Consider the following 8393-nt stretch of genomic DNA (forward strand, 5'->3'; position numbering starts at 1 on the left):
GCTGGCCTCGGGCCCGTACGGGGAGGTTGGCCCAGCCCTGTGCTTCTGGCGCAGGTGGGTGTGCTCTGACCCAATCTGCGACCGAAGCCCACCTGGTCGTGAGGTCTGCGCTCCATGGTCATCCTGCGCCGGCAGCCGCGGGACACCAAAGACAGCCACAGGCTTTTATAAAGCGTGCTGCCGCCACCACCTCATCCGGGGCGCGTCGGCCACCTGGCCCTCCTGAAACAAGCATGAGGCGGGGAAATTGGGGAGGCCAGGACGCATCGGCAATGAGCTTGCGCGCCAGATCCAAGGATCCAGCGACGGTGCTGATCAGGTCTGACCTTAGGGGGATGATTGGAATGGGGTCCCTGCGACAGCCCCCGTCACGCCCCTGGGAGGGAACCCCAGGGCGACTGATGTACAAGCGACCCTCAGACAGGCGCAGCCCCGGGAAAAACCCAGTGCCACATGGTGCATTTGACGTGTTGATCAATGTGTCCTGCAATTCACACTGATTCTCGCAGCTAGCTGTGTTCTTCATCGATGCACAAGTTGAGTGATCCACCGCCAAGAGTCACAGGCAACTTTTTTTTGTTCCAGACGTCAGCCTGACCCTGCCGGTGCAGGAGAGGTCGGGGGAGGCAGCGGCGCCTGTGGCAGGACAGCCCAGCGCCCTGTCTAGCTCAGCCGAAACCATTGTGGTTTTAAAAGAAAAGAAAATAAAGGTGCTCAGCCTGACCGCGACCTGCAGCAGCACAGCGCTTCCCAGGGGGATGGAGGTAGGCCGCTCCGCCATCTGCCCACCCGGCCCGATCCACTCATCCTTCCCTAACCCCTTCCACTTCCCTTTGGGGGGGCTGGGAGACAGACAGCGAGCCAGCCAGAGACAGCACAGACAGGGGGTCGGGTGGGACCGCTAGAGTCTTCAAACCCCAGCCTGGCCGCATAGGGCCCAGCTCCAGGTACCTGGGCAAGAGGGAAGGTCACCCACTGTGCCAGTGGGCCAGGCCATCGATCGCCCACAGATGTGGGCGGCTGGAACCTTAGCGCCCACCGTCAAGTAAACCAGGGCTCATGCCTGGCGTGCCGGGCCCCTGTCTGCCTGGGGAGGTGCCCCTTGAGAGCACTCAGGGCTTCCCTGCTGACCGGGGTGTGCCCACCAATGCCCACCCGCTGGCAGGTCAGAGAGAGGAGTGCGCACCCCCGGCCAGCGCAGAGGCGGGCTCACTGAGGAGAGGGGGCTGTGCAGGGCTCCCTTTGCGGTGCGTGGTTGGGGACATCCCCAGCAAGTTAACACAACCCTGCCAGGCATCCACAGCCATCTGCTGGGTCGCGGACCCCTCTCTGATGAAAGGGAATGCCCGCTCCCTGGCGCCTGGTTGACCACGCGCACCGGACCGCTCTGCAAGAGGTGCCCCGGGATGTTGGTGTGCACGTCTGGGATGCAACCAAGGTCGGGCCCACGGCTCTCTCTCCCGCTGCTCCGCTGTTAATGATCCTTCATGCCCCCCACCCACAAGCAGATACCATTCACACTCAAATGCCCCATTTCTCCTTCCAAACACACGTTCCAAATTCAAATGCCACCACCCTCCTGATCTACATGCCACCATCCCTCCACCCAAACCCACACAGACACCAACACCCGTCCCTCCATACCTACACCAAGAAGCTCCACCCCTCAGAGCCACACCCATATGCTTCACCTCTACCTCCAGACTCACACCCAGATGGTGCCATTCGCCCTCTCTCTATACCCACACCCGATTACCCCATCCCTTCTTCTCAGACCGACACCAATATGCCCCATCCCTCCTTCTCAGAACCACACCAAGATGCTCCATCCCTCCCTCTAGACCAATACCATATTGCCCCATTCTCCCTCAACATAGCAAGATGCTCCTTCCCCTTGCATCAGATGCCCATGTGCCAATCCTGAATCACATGAAGATAGCCCCAGCCCTCTAAAACCACCCATCCTAGTATGCCCCCATCCGCCCAGACCCACACCAATGTGCCCCATCCCCTCCTTCCAGACCCACACCAATAAGCAGCCATCCCTCCCCAGACCAATGTCCCCGTCCCTCCCATCAAACCCACACCAATGTGTCCCCACCACCTCCCTCCAGAGCCACACCAAGATGCCCCTTCCAACTTCCCAACCCACACCTAGATGACTCATGCCACCCTCCAGACCCACTGTGCCCCATCTCTCCCTCCAGAAACACCCCTGTGCACCATCCCTCTGCCCAGATCCACACCAATGCGCCCCACCACCGCCCTCCAGAGCCACATCAATGTGCCCCCACCACATCCCTCCAGAGACACACCAAGATGCCCTGTCCCACTTCCCAACCCACACCTAGATGACCCATGCCAGTCTCCAGACCCACTGTGCCCCATCTCTCCCTCCAGAAACACACCCATGTGCACCATCCCTCTGCCCAGATCCACGCCAATGTGCCCCCACCACCTTCCTCCAGAGCCACACCAATGTGCCCCCACCACCTCCCTCCAGAGCCACACCAAGGTGCCCGTCCAACTTCCCAACCCACACCTAGATGACCCATGTCACCCTCCAGACCCGCTGTGCCCCATCTCTCTCTAGAAACACACCCATGTGCCCCCACCACCTCCCTCCAAAGCCACACCAAGATGCCCTGTCCAACTTCCCAACCCACACCTAGATGACCCATGCCACACTCCAGACATACTGTACCCATCTCTCACTCCAGAAACATACCCATGTGCACCACCCCTCCGCCCAGATCCACACCAATGTGCCCCCACCTCCTCCCTCCAGAGCCACACCAATGTACCCCCACCACCTCCCTCCAGAGCCACACCAAGATGCCCCGTCCCACTTCCCAACCCACACCTAGATGGCCCATGCCACCCTCCAGACCCACTGTGCCCCATCTCTCCCTCCAGAAACACCCATGTGCACCATCCCTCCGGCCAGATCCACGCCAATGTGCCCCCACCACCTCCCTCCAGATCCACACCAATGTGCCCCCACCACCTCCCTCCAGAGCCACACCAAGATGCCCCTTCGAACTTCCCAACCCACACCTAGATGACCCATGCCACCCTCCAGACCCACTGTTGTTGTTAAAGGACATTTGTACCGTGCACTATCACCCCCGGAGTGGTCCCCTGTGCCCCATCTCTCCCTCCAGAAACACATCCATGTGCACCATCCCTCTGTCCAGATCCACACCAATGTGCCCCCACCACCTCCCTCCAGAGCCACACCAATGTGTCTCCACCCCCTCCCTCCAGAGTCACACCAAGATACCCTGTCCCACTTCCCAACCCACACCTAGATGACCCATGCCACCCTCCAGACCCACTGTGCCCCATCTCTCCCTCCAGAAACACACCCATGTACACCATCCCTCCGCCCAGATCCACGCCAATGTGCCCTCACCGCCTCCCTCCAGAGCCACACCAATGTACCCCCACCACCTCTCTCCAGAGCCACACCAAGATGCCCCGTCCCACTTCCCAACCCACACCTAAATGACCCATGCCACCCTCCAGACCCACTGTGCCCCATCTCTCCCTCCAGAAACACACCCATGTGCACTATCCCTCCCCAGAGCCACACCAATGTGCTCCCATCAACTCCCTCCAGAGCCACACCAATGTGCCCCCACCACCTCCCTCCAGAGCCACACGAAGATGCCCCGTCCAACTTCCTAACCCACACCTAGATGACCCATGCCACCCTCCAGACCCACTGTGCCCCATCTCTCCCTCCAGAAACACACCCATGTGCACTATCCCTCCCCAGAGCCACACCGTAATGTGCCCCCACCACCTCCCTCCAGAGCCACACCAAGATGCCCAGTCCAACTTCCCAACCCGCACCTAGATGACCTATGCTGTCCTCCAGACCCACTGTGCCCCATCTCTCCCTCCAGAAAAACACCCATGTGCGCCATCCCTCCACCCAGACCCACACCAATGTGCCCCCACCACCACTCCAGAGCCACACCAATGTGCCCCACCACCTCCCTCCAGAGCCACACCAAGATGCCCCGTCCCACTTCCCAACCCACACCTAGATGACCCATGCCACCCTCCAGACCCACTGTGCCCCATCTCCCCCTCCAGAAACACACCCCTGTGCACCATCCCTCCACCCAGATCCACACCAATGTGTCCCCACCACCTCCCTCCAGAGCCACACCAAGATGCCCCATCCAACTTCCCAACCCACACCTAGATCACCCATGCCACCCTCCAGACCCACTGTGCCCCATCTCTCCCTCCAAAAACACACCCATGTGCACCATCCCTCCCGAGACCCGCACCAATGTACCCCAACCCTCTCCCCAAACCCACACCACTGTCCCTATCCCTCCCCCAGACCCACACCATTATGTCCCATCCATCCCTCCAGATTCACACCAATGTGCCCCCTTTCTCCAGATTCACACAAATGTGCAGCATCTCGCCAAACCCACACCAGCATGACCCTATGCAACCATTAAGACTCCACCAAGATGCCCAATCCCTCCCTCTAGTCCTATACCATGCCTGATCCTCCCTCCAAATAGCAAGATGCCCCTTCCCCCTTGCAACAGATGCCTGTGTGCCAATCCCGAATCACACGCAGATAGCCCCAGGCATCCCCTCTAAAACCGCCCATCCTAATAATCACAGCCTCATGAAACATTAAACCCTCTATTAGCCGCCGTTGATCAGTTAAACACAAGCATACACTGTGTCCCCGTTCCTTTTCTTAGCCCTCCATTCCTTTCATGTGGAATAGATGAGCATGATGTTTTACAATAAATGTAATTTCCCGCTCCCCTATCGAAATCGAAATGCCAATTGTATTTACAGCCAAGAGCACACGGGTTGCTGCTGTTCCTGCAGCCTGGCAGCCAGAGCCGTAGAAACATTCCCGCCGTCGCAATGAAAACCCCACCCCCACCCCAAACGCTGCACTTGCCCCGGAAGCGCTTCACTGCTCCGGAAATCACACGGATCGACATCAGAGGTCACGTGAAGAAGAGGGGACGGGCCGTTGCTATGGCCCTTTTCTCGGATGGGAACTGGTCACTACCGTCAATAAAAATAAAGTGAAGTGAATTGCAAGCAGTAACAAACCACTTGGGGGCCTGAACCCCTCCATTTACCATGACCAGTGGCTTTGCGCCTCCCCCTCTGATCAGTGTCTCAGGCAGAAGCAGCAGAGCACCGAGCAGAGCTCAGGAGGAGCTCCTACCCCCAGACACCTGCTCCTTCATTGCTCTGTCAGTGCAGGGAGGGGGGAGTGTAATGTATAGTACTCATTATAGAAGTTACAGACCTCCCCCCCTCTCTGCCGAAGATCAGTGTCAGGCCTCCTCATGCTCAGGCAGAAGCAGCAGAGCACCGAGCAGAGCTCAGGGGGAGCTCCTACCTCCAGACACCTGCTCCTTCATTGCTATGTCAGTGGAGGGAGGGGGGAGTGTATAGTACTCATTATAGAAGTTACAGACCCCACCCCCCTCTCTGGCAGAGAACAGTGTCTGAATACTCCTCATGCTCAGGCAGAAGCAGCAGAGCACCGAGCAGAGCTCAGGAGGAGCGCCTACCTCTAGACACCTGCTCCTTCATTGCTGTGTCAGTGGAGGGAGGGGGGAGTGTATAGTACTCAGAGAGGGAGGAATGTATAGTACTCAGAGAGGGAGGAGTGTATAGTACTCAGAGAGAGAGGAGTGTATAGTACTCAGGGAGTTTACAGTGCTCTTAGAGGGAGGAGTGTATAGTACTCAGAGAGGGAGGAGTGCATAGTACTCGGAGAGGGAGGAGTGTATAGTACTCATTATAGAAGTGACAGACCTCCCCCCTCTCTGCCAGAGATCAGTGTCTGAGGCCTCCCCATCCACAGGCAGAAGCAGCAGAGCACCGAGCAGAGCTCAGGAGGAGCTCCTACCCCCAGACACCTGCTCCTTCATTGCTATGTCAGTGGAGGGAGGGAGGAGCGTATAGTACTGATTATAGAAGTGACAGACCTTCCCCCTTTCTGCCGGAGATCAGTGTCTGAGGCCTCATGCTCAGGCAGAAGCAGCAGAGCACCGAGCAGAGCTCAGGAGGAGCTCCTACCCCCTGACACCTGCTCCTTCATTGCTGTGTCAGTGGAGGGAGGGGGGAGTGTATAGTACTCAGAGAGGGAGGAGTGTATAGTACTCATTATAGAAGTGACAGACCTCCCCCCTCTCTGCCAGAGATAAGTGTCTGAGGCCTCCCCATCCTCAGGCAGAAGCAGCAGAGCACCGAGCAGAGCTCAGGAGGAGCTCCTACCTCCAGACACCTGCTCCTTCATTGCTGTGTCAGTGGAGGGAAGGAGGAATGCATAGTACTAATTATAGAAGTGACAGACCTCCCACCTCGCTGCCGGAGATCATTGTCTGAGGCCTCCTCATCCTCAGGCAGAAGCAGCAGAGCACCGAGCAGAGCTCAGGAGGAGCTCCTACCTCCAGACACCTGCTCCTTCATTGCTGTGTCAGTGGAGGGAGGGGGGAGTGTATAGTACTCAGAGACAGAGGAGTGTATAGTACTCATTATAGAAGTGACAGACCTCCCCCTCTCTCCGGAGATCAGTGTCTGAGGCCTCCTCATGCTCAGGCAGAAGCAGCAGAGCATCGAGCAGAGCTCAGGAGGAGCTCCTAACCCCAGACAACTGCTTCTTCATTGCTCTGTCAGTGCAGGGAGGGGGGAGTGTAATGTATAGTACTCATTATAGAAGCTACAGACCTCCCCCCCTCGCTGCCGAAGATCAGTGTCAGGCCTCCTCATGCTCAGACAGAAGCAGCAGACCACCAAGCAGAGCTCAGGGGGAGCTCCTACCTCCAGACACCTGCTCCTTCATTGCTATGTCAGTGGAGGGAGGGGGGAGTGTATAGTACTCATTTTAGAAATTACAGACCCCACCCCCCTCTCTGGCAGAGATCAGTGTCTGAATACTCCTCATGCTCAGGCAGAAGCAGCAGAGCACCGAGCAGAGCTCAGGAGGAGCGCCTACCTCTAAACACCTGCTCCTTCATTGCTGTGTCAGTGGAGGGAGGGGGGAGTGTATAGTACTCAGAGAGGGAGGAATGTATAGTACTCGGAGAGGGAGGAGTGTATAGTACTCAGAGAGAGAGGAGTGTATAGTACTCAGAGAGGGAGTTTACAGTGCTCTTAGAGGGAGGAGTGTATAGTACTCAGAGAGGGAGGAGTGCATATTACTCGGAGAGGGAGGAGTGTATAGTACTCATTATAGAAGTGACAGACCTCCCCCCTCTCTGCCAGAGATCAGTGTCTGAGGCCTCCCCATCCACAGGCAGAAGCAGCAGAGCACCGAGCAGAGCTCAGGAGGAGCTCCTACCCCCAGACACCTGCTCCTTCATTGCTATGTCAGTGGAGGGAGGGAGGAGTGTATAGTACTGATTATAGAAGTGACAGACCTTCCCCCTTTCTGCCAGAGATCAGTGTCTGAGGCCTCCTCATGCTCAGGCAGAAGCAGCAGAGCACCGAGCAGAGCTCAGGAGGATCTCCTACCCCCTGACACCTGCTCCTTCATTGCTGTGTCAGTGGAGGGAGGGGGGAGTGTATAGTATTCAGAGAGGGAGGAGTGTATAGTACTCGGAGAGGGAGGAGTGTATAGTACTCATTATAGAAGTGACAGACCTCCCCCCTCTCTGCCAGAGATAAGTGTCTGAGGCCTCCCCATCCTCAGGCAGAAGCAGCAGAGCACCGAGCAGAGCTCAGGAGGAGCTCCTACCTCCAGACACCTGCTCCTTCATTGCTGTGTCAGTGGAGTGGAAGGAGGAGTGCATAGTACTAATTATAGAAGTGACAGACCTCCCACCTCGCTGCCGGAGATCATTGTCTGAGGCCTCCTCATCCTCAGGCAGAAGCAGCAGAGCACCGAGCAGAGCTCAGGAGGAGCTCCTACCTCCAGACACCTGCTCCTTCATTGCTGTGTCAGTGGAGGGAGGGGGGAGTGTATAGTACTCAGAGACGGAGGAGTGTATAGTACTCATTATAGAAGTGACAGCCCTCCCCCTCTCTCTGGAGATCAGTGTCTGAGGCCTCCTCATGCTCAGGCAGAAGCAGCAGAGCATCGAGCAGAGCTCAGGAGGAGCTCCTAACCCCAGACACCTGCTCCTTCATTGCTCTGTCAGTGCAGGGAGGGGGAGTGTAATGTATAGTACTCATTATAGAAGTTACAGACCTCCCCCCCTCTCTGCCGAAGATCAGTGTCAGGCCTCCTCATGCTCAGACAGAAGCAGCAGACCACCAAGCAGAGCTCAGGGGGAGCTCCTACCTCCAGACACCTGCTCCTTCATTGCTATGTCAGTGGAGGGAGGGGGGAGTGTATAGTACTCATTACAGAAGTTACAGACCCCACCCCCCTCTCTGCCAGA

General features: G+C 57.4%; 1 pseudogene; it reads right to left on the minus strand.

Annotated features, from left to right (window-relative positions):
- Positions 1-410: 410 nt before the first annotated feature.
- Positions 411-561, minus strand: LOC138458051 (5.8S ribosomal RNA; annotated as a pseudogene).
- Between the last annotated feature and the right edge of the window lie 7832 nt (positions 562-8393).

Source organism: Ambystoma mexicanum, chromosome 1p, assembly GCF_040938575.1.
Source record: "Ambystoma mexicanum isolate Mex_15411 chromosome 1p, UKY_AmexF1_1, whole genome shotgun sequence".
NCBI classification, from domain to species: domain Eukaryota; kingdom Metazoa; phylum Chordata; class Amphibia; order Caudata; family Ambystomatidae; genus Ambystoma; species Ambystoma mexicanum.